The 15,571-nt window shown below is 48.8% G+C and overlaps 1 pseudogene; it reads left to right on the top strand.

The window, feature by feature from the left end:
* Positions 1 to 11,880: 11,880 nt before the first annotated feature.
* On the top strand, positions 11,881 to 12,403 carry LOC147958518 (uncharacterized; annotated as a pseudogene).
* Positions 12,404 to 15,571: the final 3,168 nt, after the last annotated feature.

Genomic DNA, 15,571 nt, shown 5'->3' with positions numbered 1-15,571 from the left:
GCTTTGTCTGTTGAGTTCGGCCCGGCCGGATTTATTGCATCCGAAGTGACGATCACCGTCACGTGCCGTGGGGCGCCTACGCGATCCGTAGATCGATCTTGTTTGCCTTGCCTTGTCCTCCAGTATGTCGCGCAGATCGGGCGCATTTTCCGTGCCTTAGTACGCTTGACGCGGCGTCGGGGCATGGCTTGAGTGGAGGGCCAAGAGGCCTCTCTGTCGCGGCCACGAGGTGGCCGGTCGGCCATGTCATGCGCTGGTGATGTAGGTGCTTCCTCCTCTAGTCGGGGTAGCAGCCTGCGCTTTGGGTAACTCTTGGAGGGGCGTTCGAGTTCATACTCTTCGGCCGCAAGGACTTCAGTCCATCTGTTAGCTAGAAAATCCTGATCAGCTCTAAGCTGTTGCTGCTTTTTCTTGAGGCTGCTTGCCGTGGCCATAAGCCTGCGTTTAAAACGCTCTTGTTCGGCGAGATCCTCTAGCACGACGAACTCGTCGTCGTCGAGGCTTGCCTCGTCTTCGGAGGGAGGTGTATAATTATCGTCCTCGACCTCTTGGTCCGCCGCCCTCTCGTGAGGGCTGGCTTCTCTGTCCTGCTGTGCTGAATCTTGCTGGAGGGGGTGTTCTTCGGCGCTATCTGGAGTAGTATTATCTCCCGTGCCGGAATCACCGTTTTTGCTTTGGCGGGATTTAGAGCGGCGCCGCTGACGTCGCCGCTTGGGCTGTTTCTTAGAGGTATCGTCCCCCGCTGTTCCGTCGCCATCTCCATCCTTTGGAGTGTCCACCATATATATGTCATATGACGAGGTGGCCTTCCAGCGCCCAACAGGTGTTGGTTCTTGTTCGTCTCCTGCATCGTCGTCCATGCCGTCGATGTCTTCGGAGTCGAAGTCAAGCATGTCGGTTAAGTCATCGACAGTGGCTACGAAGTGGGTGGTGGGTGGGTTTTGAATTTCCTCATCGTCCGTATCCCAACGTTGCTGACCGTAGTCTGGCCAGGGCTCTCTTGATAAAGAGAGAGACTTTAGAGAATTCAGGATGTCGCCGAAGGGCGAGTGCTGAAAGATGTCCGCGGTGGTAAACTCCATTATCGGCGCCCAATCGGATTCGATCGGCAGGGGCGCGGGGGGCTCAGAGTTTGGAGAGGAATCCGGCTCCTCGGAGTCACGGGCCATGCGGAGTGCGGGGCTGGAGTTCGGCTCGATCGCCTCTGAGATCGCAGCCCCTGAGGCAGCGTCCAACCGTTGATCCTCGATCGGCGCAGTAGGCTCTGAATCAATGGTCGGGACCGATGCGTGTGCGGCCTCCAAGGCGCTGTTCGGCGGCAGAGCTATATCATGCCCATCGAGATCGTGCGGCGCGCTTGGCTGTGGCTCGAATCCATCGAAGATCAAGTCCCCGCGGATGTCAGCTGTGCAGTTTAGGCTTCCAAACCTCACCTGATGGCCAGGGGCGTAGCTTTCGATCTGCTCAAGGTGGCCAAGCGAATTGGCCCGCAGTGCGAAGCCGCCGAAGACGAAGATCTGTCCGGGGAGAAAAGTCTCACCCTGGACTGCATTGTTGTTGATGATCGACGGAGCCATCGGGCCTAAAAGCGACGACACAGAGGAACTCTCAATGAAAGCACCAATGTCGGTGTCAAAACCGGCGGATCTCGGGTAGGGGGTCCCGAACTGTGCGTCTAGGCCGGATGGTAACAGGAGGCAAGGAACACGATGTTTTACCCGGTTTGGGCCCTCTTGATGGAGGTAAAACCCTACGTCCTGCTTGATTAATATTGATGATATGGGTAGTACAAGAGTAGATCTACCATGAGATCAAGGAGGCTAAACCCTAAAAGCTAGCCTATGGTATGATTGTTGTATGATGAAGTTGTCCTACGGACTAAAACCCTCCGGTTTATATAGACACCGGAGAGGGTTAGGGTTACACAAAGTTGGTTACAATGGTAGGAGATCTTGGATATCCGCATCGCCAAGCTTGCCTTCCACGCCAAGGAAAGTCCCATCCGGACACGGGACAAAGTCTTCAATCTTGTATCTTCATAGTCTTGGAGTCCGGGTGAAGGTATAGTCCGGCTACCCAAACACCCCATAATCCAGGACTTCCTCACGGGACACATGGCCAAGGAAACAGGAACCACTGGGGCTTCAAGGCCATGAAAGTATATCTAGATGCATGATGCATTTTTGTTCTTCTTTTTACCGTCATGTTCTTATGTATGGCTAACTTCTGCGGCGACATTGCAGGAGGACAAGTTGAAGAGGCCGCTCTCATATATTGAGTCGTGGAAGCTGGCCCGCGAGCATAGTGATCGCAAGGCCGGTGAGAGCCAGTACTACGGCAAGACCGAGGAGCACCTGGAGTCTTACACTCAGCAGTTTCACAGGCTGCATCCTGGTCGGGGTGCTCCTGACGTCGCCCAGTCTCATATCGACGACACGGGGTGGTGGCCATCCAGGGGAAGCCCCATGGCCGGTATCCCTGTTTCGATGGCTTGATCACTCCTTCAGTCTCGTACACACGGCTTCGGGCTATCAACCCGAGCCCGTTAGAGAGTACGGGGCGTTTGCAGCCTCCCTTAGCCCGCCAGCATGCTGTAAGTACTTCCCCTTTATCTTCTTTGTCTCTAACTTTCTCAGTTTATTTTCAGCATTGCTCACTTAGAAACAACCTAAATTTTGTAGGCATATAAGGCCTTTGTCGAGCATAGGAATCTCGAGGCATGGGAGGACTTGCAATCAGTGAAGGAAAACGATGATTACAACCGTCAGATTATGACGGTTAGTTTTGCCCTCTTAAAACCAAGCTAAAATTTTGCACTTTCATTCCTTCTGACCTTCTAGTTTGCTTGTTTAACTAACATCCAGGCTATGTTGGCGTCTTGGAGTAACCGCATGGATCCACCACAAATGGGACCCCCACCACCACCTACGGTAGAATCCCCACATGTGCCCACGTTCGATGAGTGGGTGGCACTAGGCAGTGATGGTCCGGTTAGTTCATTTGCCTAACTAATGACAAACTTGTTCTCGTTCATTCAACACTATCATACCATATTTACCATTAGAATCTTCTCTCAAACATGTAGGGGACCGGTGGCTCGACTCCTGCTTCCTCGACCCCAGTCACTCCGATCTGGCAGAGTGGTGCTGGTCTCGGCGGTGGCGGTTTTGGCGGAGGTGGTCTTGGCAGTGGCGGTTTTGGCGGTGGTGGTCTTGGCGGCGTTGTTCTTGCCTGATGTTGTTGATGATACCCGTGCATGTCGCCGTCGTGCCATACCTTTCATGTTCCTCCTTGTTAGTTTCTTTAGATGATGATGTTCCATGTCTTGCAAATCTCTATGTTCATGAAGTTTCGCTGATGATGATCTTTAGATGTTTAACTTGAGTATGTTTAAATGATGATGATGATCTTGAGTATCTTTAGATGATGAACTTCATGATGATCTGTCATATTTCTGTGTATATATATTTTCTGCTTTGAAATGCTGTCAAAATGAGTTGAAACAGAGAAAACAGAAAAAATGTAAAAAAATTATCAAAGATCTATGCCGACGGCAAAGCCGTCGGCATATCCATGCCCAGGAGTGCCCAGCGACTGCCACGTGGCACAGGTATGCCGCCTCCGCTGCCAGGAGCTCCCAGCTGCTGCCACGTGGCAAAGGTATGCCGACGGCTTCGCTGTCGGCATAGATTTTCATCTATGCCGACGGCAAAACCGTCGACAAAGCTTTGCCACATGGCAGCCCGCTATTTGTCGGCCAGTTTGAGGGCGCCGTCGACGGCCATCAGCTGAAAATCATTGCCGACGGCTTATATATGCCGACGGCCGTACGGAGACCGTCGGCATATATACCTATGTCGACGGTCTGACACATCTACGTTGACGTGATCTACGCCGACGGGTATATGCCGATGGGGGCCATCGGCATACATCTAAACCGACGGCATTGGTGCCTCTGCTGACATTCGGCGGCCGGCGGCATCGAGGGCCAGTCCGGTAGTGTGCCGTAATGGTCTGAGATCTAATCTAGATAGTTGCGGTGTTAAACTTCCAGACAACAACAACGATAATTGCCGTATTGTTGAGTTGCCATGCAATTCAGCAAAGAGAGGCTAGCCCTTACAGTTATGCAACTCAACAGTACTTGCCCATGACAGCCTCTCTTTGGTTCAAAGGATTTCCGTAGGAATATTGGATGATTTGTTTCTTAGAATTTTTTTTCTAATGCTTGTTTGGTTCGTAGAACCATGAATCATTTTAACTAAATATACTTATCTTAATATGTAACCATGCCATCTTTAATATGCCACCATGCATTTGAAAATGCGTACTTCAAAATGCAACCATGCATGCTACTTATATTGAATATCTTTATTACAACTATGTAGTTCTTAATTATTAATCCAACAATATATTCATATTCCATATGACCAAATCCCATTCAAGTATATTGTACATGCCTACCTTCCTTACAACATCATGTCGTCACTATATGTGAAGATCCACAACTTGTCCAGTGTAAGCATGTTTGTTGGTTCAGTCTTGATCCGCCTGCATATGCATCAGAGTGGACCAGACCGAACCGACCTGCTTCGCTGTCCTGTTTTCAGGGACCGGGCCGGTGGTTTCAAAGCACGGGCCGAACCGAGAAGACCGGACATGACAAGGGGATAGTGACCATGGCATCGACAATGATGGAAAGTCATGGCTATGGGTCCTAATCAGAGGGGGGAACGAAGGGAAAAGATACGATGACTCACGGAGAACCTGATGGCGAGGTCGAGGAGGCCGGGGAAGCAACGACGGCTAGGTAATCAACGATGAACGAGGGTGCCTAGACTTGGAGTTGGAGGATCATGGAGAAGACTTTGGGGCAAATCTGGTCGAGTTCTTGCGTGGGGAAGGAGACCTGAAGGTTGCAGACCTCCTAGACAAGGTAGTTCGTTGCACGGAGGGTGGTGGCTGTACGTGCTGTGCGCCGGTGGCCGTGCGTGCTCTGCTGGTTGCTTGCCTGCACCCAGCTATGCGTGCGCTGGTTGCACCAGCTCGAATCAAGGCAACACCGGGAGGCAGGGGAAGGAGACAGCCGTTGGCGGCGATGAGATGGGAGGCAGGGACGGGGAGGAAGTGGCCAGCGGCGGTGCTAGGATAAGGTGAGGAAGGGCGTCACGATTGAGTGAGCGTAGGAATAGAGTGTGCTTGTGCGTGCGTTGGGGCCATTTCTCGGTTCAACTGAGCGGACTAGTCAAAGCCCAGGCCAAATTTGACACCTCAGACCGATTGATTTTTTAGCGGGCCATGACCGTGTGGTCCATATTCCAGAACGGGCCACGAGCCGGGCCAAAAGCATGCTCGACACGTCCAGCCAAACATATGCATGTTGTTACAGAGCAACTAACCAAGGAGTACTCCTTCGGAAGCTCCGCAACGATCACCTAGGGTGGGATGAGACAGCCACCGCTACGTGTCACGCTCTGGATGCTCCCTCCTTTTTTTTTAATTTTCTGCACGCGTTTTTGGCTTTTTAGATGGATTTTTCCTGGTCTTGATTAGCTTTTGGGAAAAATATTGATTTTTTTTATGGAAAACACTTTTTTTGCTTCCGCCAGAGGCACGACCGTGCCTCTAGGGAACGGAAAAAATGCTTTTATTTCTGCGAGAGGCATGTGTTTACTTTACATGGATGCACAGATTTGTTGTGCATCATTCGGAAATGAAAGAAAACGTGTTCCTGGTTCAGTTTTGTTGTGTAACAAATGTTTCTCAATACCTGTCAACATGGGGTCTAGTTTTGAATATCTAGACGTGAGATATCCAATGGTGAAAACGGCTCGAGATTTGGACGCATAATTTAAGAGATAAAACCTTTTGAATAAACAGATCTACAAAAAAAAAGCTCCCAGGTTACGATAAGTGACGCATATACAATGTATCACTTGTCGCAACCTGAGAGGTTGAAGTGATATTTGGAAATGATGCTTCTTAATTAGTGATTTGGATCTTGTCATGGTGGCAGCAAGCAGATGAGGATGTGATGGCTGTCAAGCAGGGCAGATCCTATTTGACGCTCGTGAGCGTCAAATCGTCGTGGCTACTTGGAGGGGCGCCTCCCCTTGGCCGGCCCACGTACAGAATCGGGTGTTGTTCATCCGCTATTTCATGTGTTTTTTTGTTTTTCTTACGTGATTTTTTGCTTCTGATTTTTTGAACATTTTCTGTGTTTTCGGCGGTTTTGGTCTGGTGTTTATTTGGTTCCTTTTTCCATTTGGGTTTTCTCTTTTTTGTTATTTTTCTTTTATGTTTTTCTCTCTTTTCTTGTGTGATATATAAAAAGTTCAATGTCTATTACAAAAATTTTCATCATATATTAACAAAATGTTAATCTTATATAAAGAAAACTAGCGGAGTGACCCGCGCAATGCGCGGCTAGATTTTATATGTACTACCATAGATGCCTTCATTTATACATGTTCTTGATGATATGATTTTGACTAATATTTTTCCTATGAATATTTATTTGTAATATCATAGATGACATTTCTATGAAAATAACTCCGCAAAGAAAAAAAATTTAGATTTACTTTATAATTAATTACATTCTCTGTTGGTATATTTACTTCAAAATGTTCGTTTACTTGAAAAGTTATTACATGTTGTTCAGAGTACATGCTTTTCTTATTCACGCACCAAAGATAAATAAACACCAAAGTTGGAACACCTTATTATAATTCTTTTTGAACATCTTTTGAGAGAAATTTTAAGAAATGTATATATGAAATATCCATGTCATACATCTGGACAGTTGGCCTTTTCTCTATCTATGTCATGATTAGTGCTATTACTATTATACGTTCACATAGTTACCTTCTCGGAATCCAGATGAAAAAAATATATTTCAAGACGTCTAATAGTAGATTAAAAAATATTCATAAAAAATAGAAGTATCTCAACTATATCACAGTGTTATGCAAATGAATTTTGCCATAAGCTCCAATACATGCTTGTCTTACTCGAAACAGGTCATTCATTCATATTCGGCATGATTTGTTGCTTCCAAGACTTTAGGTTGGTGTCTCACAACACTACGTTGCTCTTACAATATGCTATTCCCAAGTTAGAGCTTATAGACTTATGGTCGTTCCTTTTGAAGTAATGGTGCATGCTTTCACTTGTCTTCATTCTACGCAGGCCAGACACGCTCTTGTACTGTCCAACACACTCATGTTCGTACTACTGCTTTTTGACGCATTGAGAGAAACACTCAAAGTATGTCGATACATCCTAGTCATGCTACGTTTCATGTATTTTCCTTCTTGCTACATCTTGTTTGCCATCTAAAGAGTCATGCTACGTTTCACATATTTTCCTTCCCGCTACATCTTGTTTGCTATCTAAAGAAATCAAAATTGATACTTTAATTAAAATCTTATTCCAAGTTGACAATATTTAGTCTTTGATTCAATATTTGAAATTTTGTCCTTGAGAGCTCTGTCGAAAAAAACCCATAACATCTGTTCTAGATCAAAGTGGTTCAGTTGATCAATTTTCTCTTTATAGGTAGGGACTTTTGAAGTTTGCCACAAAGAAGCAACAATATATCTAGATTGTTTTTCAAAAAGTCTAATGGTAGATTAAAAAATATTCAGAAAATTAGAAGTGTCTAATGACAGCAAACAAATTGAATTAGACCTGCAATTCGGCCATTTAGTTTCCTGAGAGTCAAACATTTATATGTAAAATGTAATAGTTTTCTTATGAGTGTCTACAATGTATAAACAAAAACACATTTATGCAAAAAAATCGAGCATACACGGATACACCTAAGAATATGTTACGAAATTACGCAATTATCCCGTAATACTAAACCTACTATTTATGCAGCCCGAGATCAGTTTCTACAGACCACCCATCATTTATTTCCAATGACTGTAGCCTGTAACAGGTAACCAACTAATCCGGTTCAGTGCAGACATAGAAGAAAGGGTGAACTCTAAATACGAATTAGAAGCCCATTAAATGATCACATGGTACAGTATATACCATAGCCCATTATATACTCCCTCCATCCCAAAATAAGTGTCTCAACTTTAGTATAACTTTGTACTAAAGTTAGTACAAAGTTGAGACACTTATTCTATGATGGAGGGAGTATTATATTTGTCTGTAAAAGTCAACCTACTAATTAGAGGCCATCCACATGCTGATAATTATCTATGATTATTTCAGGATTTCAATCGTGGATGGGAACATAACACATAACTTAGAAAATATAAAAATGCATGACTAAGTTCGGAAGCAGTATGCATCTAAACTTTGGAGTATTGTACATGCATATTCCCCTTTGGTTCCACGAGTACTTCCTTAGATTGATGTTGCTATGTTATAAATTATGAAGAGACTAAAGTCCTTTATGAAAACCATATGAATTGATGACATATATACTCTTGGGTGGTATAGATACATGAATAAAACACATCACAAATAATATTCGTTGAATATAGTTACTAAAATTGTTATCTTCATCCTTACCGAACTGATATGTTACTGTCATGGAGGCCATTCAACTTGCTTCCTTTGTGTTGAACCGTTGATGCATGTGTGACAATTAATAAATCCAACAAATCTCATCTGAATAGTCTGTACTATCCACGCGGACCAGAACGATGGATGTGCCTGCTTTATCCAAGGGAATAAGTCACGGGCTCTTGGCCAATAAGTCAATGGCGCCCTTGCTATCAACGGAATCAATCCGGCAGCAGCCTACGCCCTTGCTATCAACCGAATCAATCCGGCAGCAGCCCAGGAAGCGCTCGAGCTGCGCGAGCCAGAGAGGAGGAAAGGAGGGAATAGCGACCTTGTCTGCGATGAGGGGTCGAGGAGGCATCTGCAACGACGACGTCTAGTCGCCACATGTATTCTCTCTCTCTCCCTAAATCGGTGGTGTAAGAAGTAAGAAATCAGCTTCCATGTCGTGAGTCTTCCACTTTTTCCTTAATAAATAATTCAAGTTCCAATACAACTCTCCGCTACGAAGCCTTCTTGGCGAAGGTATGCGTTTTTTTCTTTTTTGACAGGGCTTAGGAAGGGCATGCATACTATTACGTGTGTAATTGATCTTTTCAAATTATTTTGTTTAAGTTGTGGAGCACACGTGCTAGGTTTCCTAGGAGGACCTATGCAAACTCACACGTGACTGTATTTTTAGGGTACACGTGACTGTTTTAGACATATCTTTATATAAAAAATATGAGCGCATGAAAAAAGAAGTCCTGGACTATTTAGACGTGACATGTTGAGTTAGTTGTATGCCACGATTTTTCTGCGTAACGACTGTGATAATTTAATCTATGTGGATCAATGTGATGGCTTGTTTTACTTATGTTTTAATTATATAATAGATGTTCAATGTATATTAAGTATGTTCAATATGTATTTTAAAATATTATAAAATAACACGACTAAAAAAACAGCTGATATAGTAAATCTAATGCTACAGTACTGATAGCTACAGTACGACGGGCGCTGCAGAGCAGATTCCACTCGCTACAGTGTCATCCTGTTGTGTTTTCTGTTCATTGCGTTCAAATGGGCCGGCTCAGTTCGCATGTTCTTTCCGATGTTAGGAATAAGCCACGTCACAATGATGATCAACACGTGTGCGCGTGTTGGTCGAGTCCGGACGCTGGTGCTGCACCATGCCCATGGTGAATGAGCCCTGCGTGCGTGCGGCCGGAGCCAAGCAGCAGCGTGTGGCCGAGAGCAGCGGCTGGGTGATGCATGGGTGAGTTAGTTGGTGTGTTAGTCATCTAGTCGTGTGTATGTGTAGTCAGCCGGATCATTAGCTAGTGAGTTATCTAGTCAATGGTTGCATGCATGGATAAGTTAGTGGGGTACCGAGTCGTGTGCATGTTGGAATGATTCCAGGTAGTTAGCTCAGTGTATGGGTTCGTGAGGTAGTGGCCGAGTGTGCCAGTCAGTCTAGTTTGTGCGTGCGTGAGTTAGTGGCTGGGCACGGCCTAGTCTCTTGTGTATAAGTATCACTTGAGTTAATGAGAAAAGAAGCTATGAGGGCTGGAGAAACAATGTAGCCATGGTGTGATCACCAAGGAAGCCTCTTGGCAAAGCTTGTGTGTTTTCCCTTGGTGCATGTGTGTGTGTGGGTGTGTGTGGAGTTTCTTCTTGTGTGAGGCAAGAGGTAGAAGAAGAGTGGCGTCACGCGAGGCGGCGCCAACATTTGGTATTCAGAGCCACAAGGTTCGAGGGGCGGCCGTGGCGCGTGGTGGCGTCCGCGGCGGACGCGGCGTGCGCGGCCGACATGGAGGCAACGGCTGCGGCGCGCGGCGAGCGCGTGGCGACGGCGATGCGCGGCGAGTCCACGGCTATGCGGTGTGATGTCGTGCGCGTGAAGAGCACGATGGTCGCGGAGACGAGGGGGTCGCGGAGGACCTGTGTGGTGGCGCAGAAGTCACGGCGGCTCGGCACGACAACCGTGGAGGCGCGTGGCACGGAGCTGCAGCGGCCGCGGCGGACCTGCGTGGTGGCGCAGAGGCTGCGGTGGCGCGGCGTGGCGGCATGGAGGTGATGCGCTACGGTTGATGCCGCAGCGGTGCAGGGCATTAAGCCGTGGCGGGGAGCCGGGCGCGACCGGTGCGTGTTATGGGTGAGCACTTGACGCGTCGGGCGCGTCGGGACCACGGGCGCACGTACGAGCGTGCGGTTGACGTTGGGAGGAGGCGTATGTCGCCGTTGTGCCCGAGTCCGTGCTCGAGTTCGGCTACATCCTTCCGGCGTTTGTCGCTAGCGGCTGCCATGGAGGACGAGGAGGCGGCGCGCGGTGAGCGGCTGGTGCGGTCGGACTCGTCGGGCGCGTCGGATGCGCGCGGGACGGGCAGGACACACTGGTGTGGTCGGCCTCGTTGGGCGCGTCAGGTGCGCGCGAGACATGCAGGACGCAATGGGGCGGTCGGGCGCGTCGAGTGCGCGCGGGACGTGCAGGGCGCCAAGGGACGTCATGCGTGTGTCGCCAGCGGAGGAGGAGCTCGGCGTGTGTCGCCGGAGTCATGACGGAGCACGGTGCGACCAGTGTCGTTTCGCCAGGTCGGGTCCGTGGGCTGGATCACGCTCATGACAACGACAACGACAGGAGCTGCAAAAACTCCGACGACAGCGAGGTCATGACTTAGGAGTAGAATGTTAGGAATAAGCCACGTCACAATGATGATCAACACGTGTGCGCGTGTTGGTCGAGTCCGGACGCTGGTGCTGCACCCTGCCCATGGTGAATGAGCCTTGCGTGCATGCGGCCGGAGCCAAGCAGCAGCGTGTGGCCGAGAGCAGTGGCTGGGTGATGCATGGGTGAGTTAGTTGGTGTGATAGTCATCTATTCGTGTGTATGTGTAGTCAGCCGGATCATTAGCTAGTGAGTTATCTAGTCAATGGTTGCATGCATGGATAAGTTAGTGGGGTACCGAGTGGTGTGCATGCTGGAGTGATTCCAGGTAGTTAGCTCAGTGTATGGGTTCGTGAGGTAGTGGCCGAGTGTGCCAGTCAGTCTAGTTTGTGCGTGCATGAGTTAGTGGCTGGGCAGGGCCTAGTCTCTTGTGTATAAGTATCACTTGAGTTAATGAGACAAGAAGCTATGAGGGCTGGAGAAACAATGTAGCCATGGTGTGATCACCAAGGAAGCCTCTTGGCAAAGCTTGTGTGTTTTTCCTTGGTGCATGTGTGTGTGTGGGTGTGTGTGGAATTTCTTCTTGTGTGAGGCAAGAGGTAGAAGAAGAGTAGCGTCACGCGAGGCGGCGCCAAAATTTGGTATTCAGAGCCACAAGGTTCGAGGGGTGGTCTTGGCGCACGGTGGCATGCGCGGCATGCGCGGTCGACATGGAGGCAACGGCTGCGGCGCGCGGCGAGCGCGTGGCGACGACAATGCGCGGCAAGTCCGCGGCTGTGCGGTGTGATGTCGTCCGCGTGAAGAGCACGGTGGTCGTGGAGACGAGGGGGTCACGGAGGACCTGCGTGGTGGCGCAGAAGTCACGGCGGCTCGGCGCGACAACCGTGGAGGCGCGTGGCACGGAGCTGCAGCGGCCGCGGCGGAGCTGCGTGGTGGCGCAGAGGCTGCGGTGGCGCGGCGTGGCGGCATGGAGGTGCTGCGCAACGGTTGAGGCCGCAGCAGTGCAGGGCAATAAGCCGTGGCGGCGAGCCGAGCGCGATCGGTGCGTGTTCTGGGTGGGCACTGGACGCGTCGGGCGCGTCGGGACCGCGGGCGCACGTACGAGCGTGCGGTTAACGTTGGGAGGAGGCGTATGTCGCCATTGTGCCCGAGTCCATGCTCGAGTTCGGCTACATCCTTCCGGCGTTTGTCACTGGCGGCTGCCATGGAGGACGAGGAGGCGGCGCGCGGTGAGCGGCTGGTGCGGTCGGGCTCGTCGGGCGCGCCGGATGCGCGCGGGAAGGGCGGGACACACTGGTGTGGTCGGGCTCGTTGGATGCGTCAGGTGCGCGCGGGACATGCAGGACGCACTGGGGCGGTCGGGCGCGTCGGGTACGCGCGGGACGTGCGGGGCGCCGAGGGACGTCATGCGTGTGTCGCCGGCGGAGGAGGAGCTCGGCGTGTGTCGCCGGAGTCATGACGGCGCACTATGTGACCGGTATCGTTGCGCCAGGTCGGGTCCGTGGGCTAGATCACGCTCATGACGACGACAACAACGGGAGCTGCAACAACTCCGACGACGGCGAGGTCATGACTTAGGAGGAGAATGTTAGGAATAAGTCACGTCACAATGATGATCAACACGTGTGCGCGTGTTGGTCGAGTCCGGACGCTGGTGCTGCACCGTGCCCATGGTGCATGAGCCCTGCGTGCGTGCGGCCGGAGCCAAGCAGCAGCGTGTGGCCGAGAGCAGCGGCTGGGTGATGCATGGGTGAGTTAGTTGGCATGTTAGTCATCTAGTCGTGTGTATGTGTAGTCAGCCGGATCATTAGCTAGTGAGTTATCTAGTCAATGGTTGCATGCATGGATAAGTTAGTGGGGCATCGAGTAGTGTGCATGCTGGAGTGATTCCAGGTAGTTAGCTCAGTGTATGGGTTCGTGAGGTAGTGACCGAGTATGCCAGTCAGTCTAGTTTGTGCATGCGTGAGTTAGTGGCTGGGCACAGCCTAGTCTCTTGTGTATAAGTATCACTTGAGTTAATGAGAAAAGAAGCTATGAGGGCTGGAGAAACAATGTAGCCATGGTGTGATCACCAAGGGAGCCTCTTGGCAAAACTTGTGTGTTCTTTCATGGTGCATGTGTATGTGTGGGTGTGTGTGGAGTTTCTTTTTGTGTGAGGTAAAAGGTAGAAGAAGAGCTAAAAGGTAGAAGAAGAGCGGCGGCGCGCGAGGCGGCGCCAATGTCCGAAGCCACCTCAACTTGATGCTCGCAGGTGTCCTATAGGAGCTCTTATCAAGCAGCATGTCAACCTTTAACAAATGTCCTGTAATTTAGGTTGGTAATTTTAAACATTTCTGGAAGGAGATAGTTGATCCATAATATAGCTTCGATAATTTCAGAATCCTCTATCCTGCAAGGAAACGGGTAATGCTACATTTGTGAAATATATTTTCTTGTATTGATATTTCTGCTTTATTTGATTTTAGGAATGACTGCCGTGTCTTTGTCATGAAATGTATGGAGATCTGGAGTCCTATAGTTGTTCTTGATGATTACTGCTCAAGAGTCAACATTCCAATTTTAAAGATACAATCCACGAATCAACTTTTCTTCGGTTCAAAGAATACCGCTGATAAGTCTCTGGTAACGCATTTCCTTCAAGAGGTAATCCTCTTGTTCTTTTCTTGGCCACATCGGTTTTTCCTACTAAGCATGTCTGGACTGATGTTTAGTGGTGATGTGTTCTGTTATGTAGGACAAATTTCATCGTGTCGGAACGGGTGCAATTTCGGAGTTGAACGTGTCTTAGTAACCAGGACAGAGTGTTCGCACACGAACACGTCACCGTGTACCCTCGACGCCAGGGGTGATGCACCGCAGCTCACGTCGAAGGAGAACCGCCGGAAGCACGGTATGCAAGACAATCCGGCGGACGCTTTTGTATACCCGAAACCCCACACGCCCGGGAGGGACCCCGTCAGGGCGCGCGACGGCTATGGGCTGCCCTAGGTCGGCCTGACCGCCCCTAGGGCCTCGAGGTTTGCCGCCCTGCAACAAAAAGAACAGACGAAGAACGAGAAGAGGAAGAACAAAGGGAGAAGGTAAAGCTAAAGCTAAAAGATGATTGATTGATATGTCGATTGTGTGTTGTTCTTCAATCGGTCGTCACCCCTTACATATATATGAGGCGGCTGGACTTTCCGTACAAGAAAAGGACTCAAATCATGTTCAAATCATCAAAAGTTACCCTAACTCGGACTACGAGGGCCGGAACTTCCGGTCTGGACCGGAACTTCCAGGCTGAAATTATATCAAGTAGTCCTCTTGCACTGAATCTGTAGGCCGCATACTACTTCGGCTGACGATGGTCCCAAAAGCAAAGTTGTATTCTTGCAATGGAGAAAAACTCTTCTGTTGGTCACTTTTTCATCCGAGGTCATCTTGATGTCGAAATCGGCCCCCCGCAAATCTGCAAACAATGTTAAAATTTCAGTTTTTGGGGCGCACCGCGTGCAAACTTTCGGTTTATCCCGGAACCTCCCCGGAAGTTTTGCACAGAACTTCCGGGGCAAACTTATGCAGCACACTGTTTTGGCTCTAACTTTTGCATACGAACTCAGATTTAGATATTTTTTATATCGGAATCGATCGACTCGACGAAACGAAGACAATTCGTTTAGAAACATTTCTCATATAATGCCATCTTGGGGGCGTAATCAGCCAAATAGTATTCTGAATACAAAATCTGAGTACTTCAAACACAACTTTGGCCTTACAGATGGGACTGGATGGCTATGGACCAAATATGATAGTTTCTCCTTTTGATGATACGGAATTTTCTCACTTTGAGCACTTCTCCATTTGAGACACTAGTGCAGAACCGGGCAATAGCACCGGTTCGTAAGGCCCTTTAGTGCCAGTTTGGTAACCGGCGCTAAAATGTAGGCACTAAAGCCCCCCCCCCCTTTAGTACCGGTTCAGCACGAATCAGTGCTAAAGGGCAACCACGTGACACGAGCCAGCTTCGGGGGCAGGGAGCCCTTTAGTACCGGTTGGTGTCACCAACCGGTATTAAAATGTTGGGGGGGGGGTTTGGGTTTATGATTTCTTTTTCATTTAATTTTGTGTTTTCCATTTAATTCTTTTTCGTTTCCTGGTATTTTACGATACTACATATTGTACACGTTATACATATATATAAATAGAATTTCTAGTAGAACCGATCATAATATATATATATACACAATTTCTCCTAATTGGTGCCTTCGGAGCCAGTGGCATTAGCCTAGCTAATTGGTGCCTTCGGAGCACGATAACAATTGTAAGTGGTTCATGGGGCGGTAGCGGGTAATAGTATTGTCCTTTGGGATCTATGACCTGGTCGAGCAAAAATCCCGCTATTTTCTCTTGAATTGCTTCTAT

Source organism: Triticum urartu, chromosome 7A (genome assembly GCF_056163025.1).
Source record: "Triticum urartu cultivar PI428250 chromosome 7A, HENAU_Tu73, whole genome shotgun sequence".
Taxonomy (NCBI): domain Eukaryota; kingdom Viridiplantae; phylum Streptophyta; class Magnoliopsida; order Poales; family Poaceae; genus Triticum; species Triticum urartu.
Note: the sequence above shows the minus strand (reverse complement) of the source record. Positions and strands in the feature narration are given on the sequence as shown.